The sequence below is a fragment of the Agelaius phoeniceus genome, chromosome 1 (genome assembly GCF_051311805.1).
Source record: "Agelaius phoeniceus isolate bAgePho1 chromosome 1, bAgePho1.hap1, whole genome shotgun sequence".
Classification (NCBI taxonomy): domain Eukaryota; kingdom Metazoa; phylum Chordata; class Aves; order Passeriformes; family Icteridae; genus Agelaius; species Agelaius phoeniceus.
Genome location: NC_135265.1, coordinates 21279708 through 21292593, shown reverse-complemented (window position 1 = coordinate 21292593; position 12886 = coordinate 21279708). Strand labels below are relative to the sequence as shown.

At 47.3% G+C, this 12886-nt stretch overlaps 1 long non-coding RNA gene across 1 annotated transcript; it reads right to left on the bottom strand.

The window, feature by feature from the left end:
- Positions 1-8832: 8832 nt before the first annotated feature.
- On the bottom strand, positions 8833-12177 carry LOC143695708 (uncharacterized). The gene is made up of 2 exons (XR_013185217.1): positions 10896-12177; positions 8833-9689 (listed from the first exon to the last, which is right to left on the bottom strand). It is a non-coding gene; the product is annotated as an uncharacterized LOC143695708 (long non-coding RNA).
- Between the last annotated feature and the right edge of the window lie 709 nt (positions 12178-12886).

Genomic DNA, 12886 nt, shown 5'->3' with positions numbered 1-12886 from the left:
GCCATTATTAATAAGCTTTTCTGTACTGGATGTAACTTTGGGGTTGGTATTTGTAATTTTATTTTCTGTCATATTATTTGGGCATTTAACAATAATAACAAGTAAAGGATGCAGACTGGAGACAAAAATAGAAGTATTCACCCCTCTCCCAAGATATGCATGTATTCTTAGGCAATTCATGCATTTTCAGCTAGACTGTTTGTGGTCTTTCTATGTAGCATTAAAACTCTAGTGTGCACAATTACTGCACAAATTCAAAATGCCTCAAGTGAGAAATGGAACATGACTGGCTAGAGAGCATGTCTGCTATCTGGGACAGAGATCTTCTGATCCCCAGGAAGAGAAAATTTCAGCTAGAATGTTGCTTTCATGCTCTAAGACATTACAAATATGTTTTCAATATGGAGAGACACACCTATGCCCATGCACATGTATGCATAAAAATGTAAGATAGAAATATGTGTGGTTTTGTGAAATCAGAACAGAACAATAAAACCTATGACTATCACAGTTCAGGAACCTGCTATCTTATGTTTTATTGTTTAAATGTGATCCAAAAGAGCAGGATAACATACACAATATTCCTTGAAAATATTCTCAATCCCTGGCATGCATTACTCTACTGAGCTAATTGATGGAGTGCCAAATGCTGTTTGCACTTAACTCATGAGTGACTCTGTTGGCCTGGAAGGAGCCCTTGCTCCTCTGCTGCCACACAGGGAAGTTCACTGAACTCACACTGGAGTTCCACTGCTATTTGTGAGACTGGAATTTACCCTGGAATCTCCTGTTTCATTAACTCTAAATCACTAATACCAGTCTTTCAATATCTTAAAGAGGCAAGAATCTTTTATGGATTTTAATGCCTGGGAGACAGAATGAAATGAAGAATTTCCACTGAGTGTGCTGATAAATGCCACTTGTCCCTGCAGTGCTGGAGGGGATCAGAAGAGGATATCTGAGCAGAGAGCAGTGCCTCTGAGCAGAGTGAGGCTGTTGTGCACCTGGGTTACAAAGGAAATGCCATTTCTGGAGAGCAGCATCTCCTGCCATAATGTTGCAGTGATAATATGTTGAGAAAATCAGGTTTGGGTATTATTTTTAGAATTAATTTGGAACCAGGCAAAATGCAGCACAGGGAGTGTGTCTGCAGGAGGAATCTTTGTTATTTTGAATGCTGCAGCAAGTGTGAATGACAGCAACTTCAAGGCAGCTTTGAGCAAATTCTTCAGACACCTTGTCTGTTGAGGGCTTCTCCAACATTTGTCTCTCACCAGGTAGGGATATTAACGACTTAAAGCACAAACCAAATTTGTGCTGCCAACTTTGTTGCTCTGGTTCCTTTTTTCAGGAAATATGGCAAGTGGAAAGCAATGTGCTGCTGTGCTGCAAAGCATGGAAACTGTGGGATTCAGCCACCAGAGAGACTGAGTCTAAAGACTTTGAGTCAGTTTCCTTTTTATTTATTTAATCATCCCCTTGGGTTTTATATTCCAGATATTTTTTCTTTACCTCGGGTAGGCATTCATTTGGCATTTAACATAGATTTTTTTATTCGTTTTCTGTTCTTCATTATATCTCTATCACACCTCCCCACTCAATCTCTTGCAGCTTTTTCACTTTTAAGTGCTAATAAATAGCTAGTCTGAAGCCAGCAAGTGGGTATCTCTGTGACAGCATCACATCTGGGCTTCCCTTCCTCTTGGTGTATTCACTGGACGAGTGAAAATGCTGTTTGGTTTTCTATTATCCAGTCAAACCAAACTGCCTCACCTCTGGATTCCAGCATGCCATGTTAGAATATTCTCCTTCATCTGCACAGTTTCCTTCATCTGTGCAAGCTCAGATGAGGGGCACAAAGGACAAACTGAGTGTCCCTTGCTGTCTCCTTTGCAGGATTCTCTTTCACCTGTGCAGGGGTGGGAGCTCAGTGCAGAGGATGCTGCTGCTGCCAGAGGACTGTGAGGGGATGGCCAATGTAAAACCATCCCCAGAACTCAAGTCACTTGGAAGATTCATGTGCCTCTGCTCTGGGCAATCTCACCTGGTGTGTTCCTGTTTATCCAGGTGTTTGTGGCTTTTTGACTTTGAATGTCAATGGCCCATGGGCCCTATCCTGGAGCCAGGTCCTTATTCCCTACAAATGCATTCTCCTTGTGCTGTTTTGTCTCCAGCTGTATGAAAATGTAAATGAACTAATTTCTAATTGCTTTAAGGCAGGCTGTAGAACTGTGAAAAATACAGATAAAAGCTCTTATGTGAAAACCTGCAGACAAATTTGTCACTTAGCCCACAGCCTTTTCCACTGGCCACCCTGCTCAGGGCAAAGGGTGCAGCATTTCCTCACCAAGGGGCACCCACAGCACCAGCAGAGAGCAACACAGAAAGGAGTAAAAGCATTTGTCCTGATGAGGCAACAATGGCCAGGTGATGAGAGCTCTCAGGTAAACTGGGTGCTGCAAAGGAGCTCTCCCCTCTGCAGGAAGGCAAGTGTTAGCCAAGCTCCACATGAGAACTCTGAGAAGTCTGTGGCTGATCTTGCTGAATGGGACAGATGGAAACCCTTGCCAAAAATAGCTTTGCTAGAAGTAGAACACATGGTAAATTGCATTAATTTTAATAATTGCTTTTTATGCTTTGATAAAAACTGGCAAAGACCTAAAGGATGCTCTACCCAAGATAATTAGCATAGTTCTCCTTGACTGCTCCCCGTTAAAGAGAATGCTGTTTTGAGGCTCTCATGGCTCACAAAATTGAGAAGGATGAGGCTGCCCACTTGTGCCAGGAAAGCAGAGTGCTCAGTAGTGTGTGGGACCCACCAAAAAACCAGTTTAACTGCTAATACATCAAGCAGCTTGAGGCCCTTAAAGCAGCCCTGAGTCTGCAGCCTGGCAACATCCAGCATCTCTCTGGCCACAGGGGCTTGCAGAATCACATTCCAAAGGTGAGCAGATCCACATTCTGAAAAACAATCAGCAACCACCTTTTTTCTGAAAGGAAGGGCAAATTTTAATTTCTTAATTTTTTTTTTTTTTCAGGAGACACAGGATTTCCTAACTGCTGTAGGAGAAAGGGAATAGGCACCTCCTTTGCCCCCTGCAAACAGAATTTTTGGCTACCATAGTGCCAGGTAGAACTGTCCATTTGTCACATGAGAAGGGATATTGGGAAGACCATGTCTGCACTACTGCTTCTTACCCCAGTCACTGGTCAAGATTTCAGGATGCTTGACTTGAAAATAAATTCCCATATCAAAGTAATCTCCTCCAGCAGTGGTGTTGGAGGCAGTGTCAGACAGCAGCAGCACCCCATTCACTCCAGCCATCTCACCATCTCACCTAAAGTGGTTCAGTCTTCTGCCCAGCTACAGTGAAACCAAGACACAGAGCTCCAGCTGCTGGCAGTGTCCAGGCCAGTGACATAGAATTGGCTTCTAATTGATGTTGTTAATACAGGACATCTGCTGTTCAAACAGCTCTGAAATAATATTTAATTACCTGGGGGATTTTGGAGTCATCAATGCCTGCATTTCTGTCCAGTTCTCAGTAACACACAATATATTTCTTACTCAGGTGCTCTGCATTTTTGTATGAATGAAATGTATTATCTTTTACAGCTAAAAAGTGTGCTTGTCAGTCCAGATCAGAGTCAGTCCAAGATACAGTCACAAACCTGTCAGAGTCAGGTATGAGGAGTTCTAGGAGTGGTATTTGTTTCTATTAGATTAAGGAAGCTCACTGGAACTTCAGTTTTGTCACCAAAAGAGCACTCTGGGACTGCAGCTGGATGGGGTTGATTTTCTTCTTCCTGCCAGGGCCAAGCTCAGGCAAAGAGAGGATTTGTGCCACATGAGAGCAGCCTGGGCAGCTCTGAGTATGTGACAGAAATGCATAAATACAGAAATATAAATGTGTCTGCATGCAACTGATGCCCCAAAAGGACACTTGGGCTAAACGTGGGTTGCTTGGGAGTGTGATTTGGATGCACTAAGTATTAGTGATTGCTAGAAGTCCTTGGGCAGATAGACTGAAAAATCCTTTTCATTCAGGTCTTCTCCAGCCACAGGGATTATAGAAGTGAGCAAGGTCATTCCTGTGCAAGGGGCCTGCTCCCTCACATGTGGCATGGCTTGGCTTTTCCCTTGCCAAGCCAGAAGAGAAGCACACAGGCAGGAGCTCAGCAGGGCCAGGGGGATGCTGTCACCCAGGCAGGATGCTGTCACCCAGGTGGGAGGCAGCTGCTGGCTGGCAGGTCTGTGCTGCAGTGCTCAGGGCAGGGATGGCACCAGAGGCAAGAGCTGCTGCATGCTGCTGCACCCCAAAATGCCTCCCTGCCTTCCCATGCCCTGTGCCTGCACCCCGAGGATCGCTCCTCCAGCATGCGCGTGCAGATTGTGCTACTGATGTTTTTTGTATCCAGTAATTTTTTAAAGCTCAGTGATTTAGATTGACAAATGTATTCTGATTTCCTAATATATTTTCTTCACATATTTTCTGTGTTTTTCCATAAGAATTATTCTGTTCAGCAGCTTGGGAAAAAACAATCAACAGCTAGAAGGTATATTCAACTTCAGAATTTTGCAGAGTATTATAATGCCTCTTCTTTTTTTTCCCCATCTGAAAAATGTATTTCTCTCTGTGTTTCCTCCATTGGCACTACCCTGTAGCTCTGTGTTTAACCTGGTGTTCTGTCCCCACTCCTGTTTGTGTTGATGTGTTTCTGTGAGGTGGGTCTGCCATGCTGATATTTTGCTCCCTCTGTTTTCCTGCTGTGCTGTTGTTTAACAGCCTCTCCACAGAGCACCTCGAAGGCTGATGATGTTTGCAAGGCTGCAAGAGCTCAGTGAAGCCCTCTTCAAACACAGCCCTGGGCTGAGAACACCACGAGAGGGGCACAGAGCTGGGCAGAAGTGGACATCCTTGAGCAAGCACTGCAAAAGGGATGAGATATTCTGGAGCTGCTGGGTTGAAACATTTGACTGCATCACAGGCAGTGGATGAGGACAATTTTTTGACTTTTCTGCAAACCTGTGGGTTTTGACTGAAACTGAAGATGAATGTCTCAGTGTGTCAGGAGATGAGAAATCTTAGAAACACCAACAGAATACCAAAAGTGCTGCAAGGAAACAGAGCTGATTCAGTTTCTTGCCTTACTTAGTAATCAAAGAAGTTGCTTTTGATAGCTTGCTCGTGAAAAAGGCTTTGTCATTTTTCTTCCAGAAATTAGCAGAATAAATTCCAGAATATATTTTAATGACTATGAGGATGCCAAAACTATGCAGGAAGTGGGACAACTGTAAAAACTGTATTTTAGGACTGATTAGGGTAGCCCCCAGCTTTGTCATGGTTTGTCAGAGCCACCTGCCTGTGCTCATAGGTCCCATAAATACAGAAACCTAGCTAGGCACTGGTGGGATTTTTGAAGTCTGCCCAAGAAAGTGCTATTACACCCATACTGGTGGAGTTGAACAGGTTTCAGTGATGGCAGACAAGTCATTCTGCAGTGGATAATTAGAAGGATTACATACTGGTACAGAAGGAGTTTGCATGATGAGTGAGCTTTGCTATCTGGGAGCTATTTCCAGCATGATGGATACAAAGTTATCTGAGCATGCTAGACAGAAAATTCTCTTTTTAATCCATTATATGAATAGGCTAGATTGTTTTTAGAGATGGTGCCTAAATTTCTGCTTAGAGCCAAGTTTCTGTACTCTACAGAGGGGCAGATTTTACCTGTAACATCAGGATGGATGTAGACTTTCTGTTTAGGAGGAAAGATCCAGAAACAGAGCACTGCTTTGTGCTTAATCCCATTCAGAGATTCTTCACAGTCATCCAGGTCTTGTGGCCAATTCAAAAAGGGAAGAGGGGGAAGAGGAGACACCAAGACCTGCCTGGTAGAGGGCTCACTGCTGATAGGGCTTGGCTGCACAAGGAAAGCCTGTTTGTTACCAGTATAAAAAAGTTATCAGGAATTTCTTCTGAACCTGAGTGCTGACACTTCAGTGCCCAACAGCCATGAGAGAACTAAAATTCTCCATATGCTAAAAATCATCATGCCTGATGTGTTTGTCCATTTTCCTCCCAAAATGTTTTAGAAAGGCCAAGCTGCAGAGAACTGAACAAATCCAGACCCAAACCTTCCTTGCCCCAAATGTTCTAATTGTGCTGCTCTGACCTCTGCTCCCTGGTTTATGTGCTCTGAAAAATCCCTCACATTCTCTCTGAACTGCACCCACCCAGCCCAGCCCAGCTGGTTCACTGTGTGCACCCCCCTGTAACCCCAGGGATGAAGTGCCAGGTCACAGCTGAGTTTGCTCACACCTTGTCTGCACCTCCCACAGCCCATCTGCAGGAACATGAAGGGGAGGTCACTGCCCAGGCTGCCTCAAAGGGGCATTGTGACTGCTGGAAAGAAGAATAGAGGATCCATACCAGAATACCAAATCTCAGACTAAAGCATTTTGCACTACAGAAGCAGTTTTACATACTTTGCCCAGAAGGAAAGTTCACAAGAAGTCTGCCAGGCTTTTGGAATCATGAGGGACAAGCTCTGTGAAATAAGGGCAGAGGATTGCCACTGTCATGCTAGCACATAAGAGCCCTGGCTTTCAGAAATGTGGAAATGCTGCTTTTTTCCACAGACCTTGGATACAGAGGAGTTCACCTGAGGAGCCCTCAGTGCCCAGCCTTGCAGAGGCAATGGCAGGCAGGGCACCCACCAGGGCAGGCTGTCCCTCTGCCCCTGCTCAGGGCACCACACTCCTGTCCTGGCCCTCACAGTTTATTTCTCTTCACAATATCTTGCAAGTCCCATCTGTCCACCTTCATCCCTCCCTTCAGAAGTCTGAGCCTTTGCCCTGGGTTTACTAAGCCCATTATTTTTGGGGTGGTTCCACCTGACTCCTAAGCCAGGCTGAGGAGCAGTCACTTCTCCAGGTGTCTCAGCAGTGTGGTGGGTTCAGCATTGAAGGCAGATGAGCCTGCTTGCTGGCAGAGAAACTGAAATGGAAAATATTGCCAGGATGAGACTCACTCTGAACAGAACATGAGCATTTTCTACTCAATTACACTTGAATTTTTGACCATTGGTGCTACAGGTTACAAACATGTCTTCCATCCTCCTGGAGCAGCCACCAGACAGCTCGTGAGGGGAGGAGGAGGAAGATAGGGAGCCCTATCAGCTAAAAAAGCTAAAGCACGAGGCAGAGCAAATATGCTTTGGGTTTCATCAGCAGTTTTGCACCCAAATTAGGCCTGATGGCTGTGACCTGGACAATGGTTTTGCATGGTGCCATCAGTCACACTTCAGCCTAAATTCTGGGTAACCCTTATTAGCAGAGTGAGCTCCTGCAGTGGCTGCTGACAGCTTCTTCTGTCTCCTGCAGTGTCATGTTGTGTTCCAGCAAACTGAGAAACTGCAAAATCTTGAAGACAGAAGCTGTGATCTCTGTGAAAATGTTTAGAATTTGGGCCTAATTTTATTTTCCTTCCTGGTAGGAAATGTCTGCCGTGGCACCTGTAACCAGGGGAGCAGGTCTGAGTGAAAAAGGACATTCCTTCTCTTTTTCTATAGGGTCAATAATGAAAAATGACATTAAACAAAGAGAAGGTAGGAAAACAGCTGATTTGAAATGTGTAATAGATACGAGGTCTTCTTAAAAATCCCACAGGAACTGATTATCTCAGTTTACAACTAGTTTAAGACAAAATGCAAAAAAATGATGAGGCTGGCCTTAACCATCACTTTAGAGGGTGATTATTGATATTGTTTCATAGGAAGTGGTGAATTACTAAAAAGCTGTCTCCATGTCTGTGTTGCTGTGATTACTCCCAATTACTGTCACTCACTCCTCTAAGGGATTTCTCAGTGCTGTGTTTGCAGGGGCAGTCTCCTCCTGCTGCTGTCCTGGGAATGCTGGGTCTGGGAGCAGGGCTGGGCCACTGGACAGGCTTTGCACAAGTGGGGATGTTTGAAGAGGGCTTGGCCCATCTCCTCTCACTGCTATCCCCCACTGCATTTAGCCCCTCCTTTGTTTGCCCTGAGCCTCATTACAGCTCTGTCCCTTCATGCCCCACAGCAGGGACCCAGCTGAATGCAGGGAAGGAGCCTCAGGAGGGTGGGTGGCACTGAATGCTCCATTTTGTGTGCTTGCACTGAATCCTGGCCAGGACTGAATTGTCCATCCCAGGAGAGTCTCTGCATTTCTGAGAGGCAGTGGGCTCTGTAGCAGCTCTTCTGGCTTGGCCTGGGCTCCCCTGGTGCCATCTGCTAATCCTCCTGTCACAGCTTTTTCCTCCCTTCCCCTGTTGTTGGCTCGAGGAACTCCCATCAACCTCGCTCATTTCAATACCATCAAAAAATTGGCTTGAGACTCATCCAATTATTCACCCTGTTTTATTTCTTCCAGTGTCCAAAACCCATGGGAAGGGGGGAGAGGAGAAGTTTAGCACTGAGACCAGCTTTCCTCTCTGGTGGTTACAATGCACCTCCCTGAAGGCTCGTGCTCACAGGGGTGTGAAGCCTTTTTGTCCTGTGATGCACCACAAGTGGCTCCTGCCACCGAGTCCCCTCTCCCCCCGAGGCAAGCCCAGGTGCCTGCACGCTGGGGATGGCAGCAGCCCCACTTGCTGGCTTTGCAGCTCCCTTGCCATGGCAGAGGCTCACCTTGCAGACACAGCCCTGTGCCTGGCTCCAGGGCCCCTGCACCCCCTCCTTGTCTGCTGGGGATGGTGGCAACCCCTCACAGTGACAGTGACACCCCAGTGCTGGCACCACCGTGATGCACGGCATCTCAGGAGGTAGGAGTAGTGCACCATGCAACTGCAAATGACTTCTGCAGAAACACAACTTTATTTTCTGTTTCCATCTGTATCTGATGCATTCTAACTGAAAACGAGAATCATGCTTTGGAAAGGCAACAACACTCAGTCTTCTCTTCACTTTTCATCTTTTTCTTCAAAAGCCCAGATCCTCATTTGCTGGACACTCTCCTTAGTTTTGGGAAGATCTGGGCATTGATGAGACAGAAGCAGTTAATCTTATCCTTCCCTCACAGATTCAGACTTTTATCATAAGTCTCTTATCAATGACAATAAAACAGCAAAACCCAAGTATTTGCCATTATTAGGGGATTGTTTTGCACTTACCAGTGTGGCTTCTCTGGTAAGGACTATTTCTAGGAAAAAAAGTGGCACTGACTCACCAGGGAGACCCACGTGCAGGTCCTGAAGACCTTGGAACAGCACCTTCCTGCACTGAGGAGTTGGGTTCAATGCCCAATGCCTGGTGTGCATTTATTTTTCCAATATTTGCCTCTAACCTTTCTTTTTCCAGAGGGCTTGTGAGCTTCACGAGCACCCAATGAATCCCAGGGTTCTTCTTGCTGCCCTTGCAATCCCTGCTCCAAACCAAACCTTTCTCCCTCCACTTGTCATCCTGAAAAGTCCTTATCACCTGCTAAGATTTCCCTTCCTCTAAGGCTGTTGTACATGTTGAGTGTTTACCAACCTGCACCTCCACTCTTGCTTTCCCCAGTGTCCTCTGGTCCCATTTCTGCCTTGTAAGCTGCTGTAAAAAGAGATGGCAGAGCCAGGCTGGGGTGTCCAGCAGTGTTTGTTTGCAGTGACACCTCATAGGTATTCAGGCTGCTCTCCTCCTTGCTGATGAGCCTCATCTACAGAGTTTTCCTGCATAAAAAACTGCACATGTCAGAAGGGAAAGACAAATGACGATGGCAATAATGTAGAAGAACATCCTCTGAACATCTGAGAGGGCTGAATCATGAACCACTTTTATCAAGGCGTACAAGAGGCACTTAAACATTAGCTGCTGCTTATAAATAATATTGGTATGTTAAATACACACATTTTTTCACAGTTTTATAAAGCAAGTGATCTCTATTTGCTTTCAACTGGAAATCATAAAGTAAGAATCAATGAGCTTATATCAAGCTTGTATTATGGTCCTTGAAGAGCCAACTGACTCTATAAAAATGACTGTTTCCTAACAAAGATATAATTAATTGGATTGATTTGGCAAAGTTTAAGTGTCTTGTCATATTTTGACTGCTATGCAGTGCTTATTGATTTTATAGAGCACCCTGTAGATAAATGTAATGATTAATTTCATTTGGTTTACAAGAACAGAGAACTTCTATGCAAAACTGGCAGCCCTGTTCTATTTTTATTAGCTGCCTGTACCTGGCAGGAGCATGGGTCTAGCTGTGGAGCTACACCAGGTGGCCTGGCCTTCCCTGGTTTCTTATTTATTCCAAAGAAATTCCATTTTTCTCCCAAACCCATGGGGTTTGGAATTTCAAGGACTTCCGAGAGAGTATTTTTCAATATTTATTACTGGAGTGTTTCTGTTTTCTTTCTGAAATAAGGAATGGTAAGTTTTAGTCCATGTTGCCTGGTTTGCAAAGTCATCAACCACAGGTCCAAAACCCAGGCCCAGCTCATGAACCCCCTTCTAAGTCAGTGCTTGGACAGAGAGGGAGGCTCCAGGCTCTGGGTCCGGATCCCTTCCGCCCCTCCCTGCTGTGCCCCAGCAGTGGCAGCCCCAGGCAGAGCTGCAGAGGAGCATCCCTGCCCCAAATCCAGCCATGGCCAGGCCAGCTGGGGGGTCTGGCTGCTCCCCAAACGGGGCAGGCCAGGGCTGTGATCCCCTTCACACACCCACAGTGGGGCACAGTCCTTGGAGCTGTTTTTCCCCAGGCTTTGGGGTTATTTTTAGCCATAGCTACAGCACTCGGTGCCACATGGCTGCCTCTGAATTATTTGGTTGCTTAATTGGCGGAGTAAATTGATGTAAAAGCAAAGTGAGGGGAAAGGAAACACCAGCAGCCTCCCTGGGGACGCCCTGCCAAGCCTGGGGGTGACAGTCCTGCTCACCGTGAGCTGTCTCGGCATGATTTGTACCAGCAGCACGGGGAATGGAAAGGATTTCAGGCCCGGGTTTTAGACGCGCTCCGGTGCTCCTCCCTCGCCTCTCCGGCTGTATTCTTGCCCCCACTGCTGGCACAGGCGGAAAGTGCATCCCGAGGTGCTCCGGGCATCCTCCCGGGCTGCACGGCCCGCTCGGAGACGCTGGGAGCTGGACCCCGGGCGCACACGGTATCTGCAAGGCACCGGCATCGAAATCAAAGCTTTGATCTTTGTGTTTGCCCTCAGAGCGCATTAGTATTGAACGTCTGATCCACAAGGTGTTTAATGAGTCTCTGGGTATAAACTGGAAGAGCAGAAATCTCCTGAGTAGCCTAAGCTGACCAGAAATGAAAACAGGAAAGTCCCGTTGTACAGTCTGGATGGAAACTGCTGAAATCATAACCCAGGATCTACCCATGCACTGCATTCCTCCAAATCAGTGCTCTCTTCCATTCCAAACACAGATGCTCACTTCTATGTGATGTCAGGAAAACACATGTGCCAGGCATGTTAGAGTAGCTCCCTAAAGTAAAGTATCTGCATTGATATGAGAGCAAAGAAGTGGCTGAGGATGCTCAAACCGGGCCACCAACAATTTGGTTTCTAAACCCCACCGCTGTGAGGGAGCATCTGACAAGATCACCAGCTCTCCATGCCCTGCTGTAACATCCTACACTACACATCCGGAGGGCAAACAACATCCAGTATTAAAATCCACTCTCCTACATAGAGTCTGAGCCATGCAGACCCCAGGCACAACCCACAGCCTCCACAGTGTTGCCCCCTGTCCAGCAGTGTTGCCTCAGAGCAGCTCTTTGGCTCTGCTCCCCTCTGGCTGCCCCTTCCCAGCCCCACCAGGACTCTGTCCGTGGCACTCGGCTCCTGGGGAGCGCTGCTGAGAGAGCTCGGTGTGGCTCCCGGGGGTGCTGGGTTTCACACAAGGATGGCAGGGGCCATCCCCAGGGCAGGAGGTGTCCCTGTGCCTCAGGCTCTGCCTGGCAGTATCTTCCTGTCGCTGGGAACTGCACTGCCAGCAGCCTGCAATGTCCACGCTGGCAAAGCAAAGATCAGCAAAACCATGAGGAGCACAGCACTGCCCAGGCTCGGGTACGGGACAAGACTGCCTGCCTGCCTGCCTGGGGACCTGCAGGACGGCCACTGGGAGAGGGTGCCCCTGTTCCATGATTACTGAAACAGTGGGGGTATTCAGTCTGGTGCTTGCAAGGCACCTCTGCAGGCATGGAGCACGCCAGGCTGGAGGTGCAGCCTGTCTCCCTGCAGCACCCAGCTGGACACAGCCACACCACCCACTGCTGCTTGTGCTGGGGGCTGCTGCAGGACCAGGCCATTTGAAACATTACCTGGAATAAGTGGGATATCAGGAAGATTGGGAATGTACATTCAGCCTGGGGCTCATCTCTGCTTGGCTGAGCACTGGCTGTATGCTCAGGGCTGCCAGCAGCACAGGAGCAGGGCAGAGCAGCAGAGAGGCTCCCAGCAGCAGCAAGGGAGCCAAGGTGAGGAGCGAGTGCCCTGGAAAAGCCACCTTCCCCAGTGCTCTGCCCCCAGCTGCACCTTGCTGCTAAAGCTGCCTCTGAACACGTCCATCAAGCTGCAGGGGTGACTCCTGTGACTGGGACTCGCGCAATTGCCGTGCTTCTTGATCTAAAAATATGGGTAAAATTTTGCTCTTGAGACACATTGTAAAAATGTCACTTTTCAGGGCTTTCTCACAGCAGGGATACGGTTCCTTGTGAGCTGTAACTCAGCTCCTGCTCTGGGGGGGACTGGAGTGGCAGTGCCTGCCTGAGGCACTCACAGGTGAGCTGGAAGGGGAAGCAGGAGCTCAGCCGTGCCAATGGCAGCAGCTTTGGCAGCAGTGCTTGGTGGAAACCAACCACAGAGATTTATAAATCACTGCTCTTTTCAGGCAAATTACTTCCCCTTAGGTAAGAGGA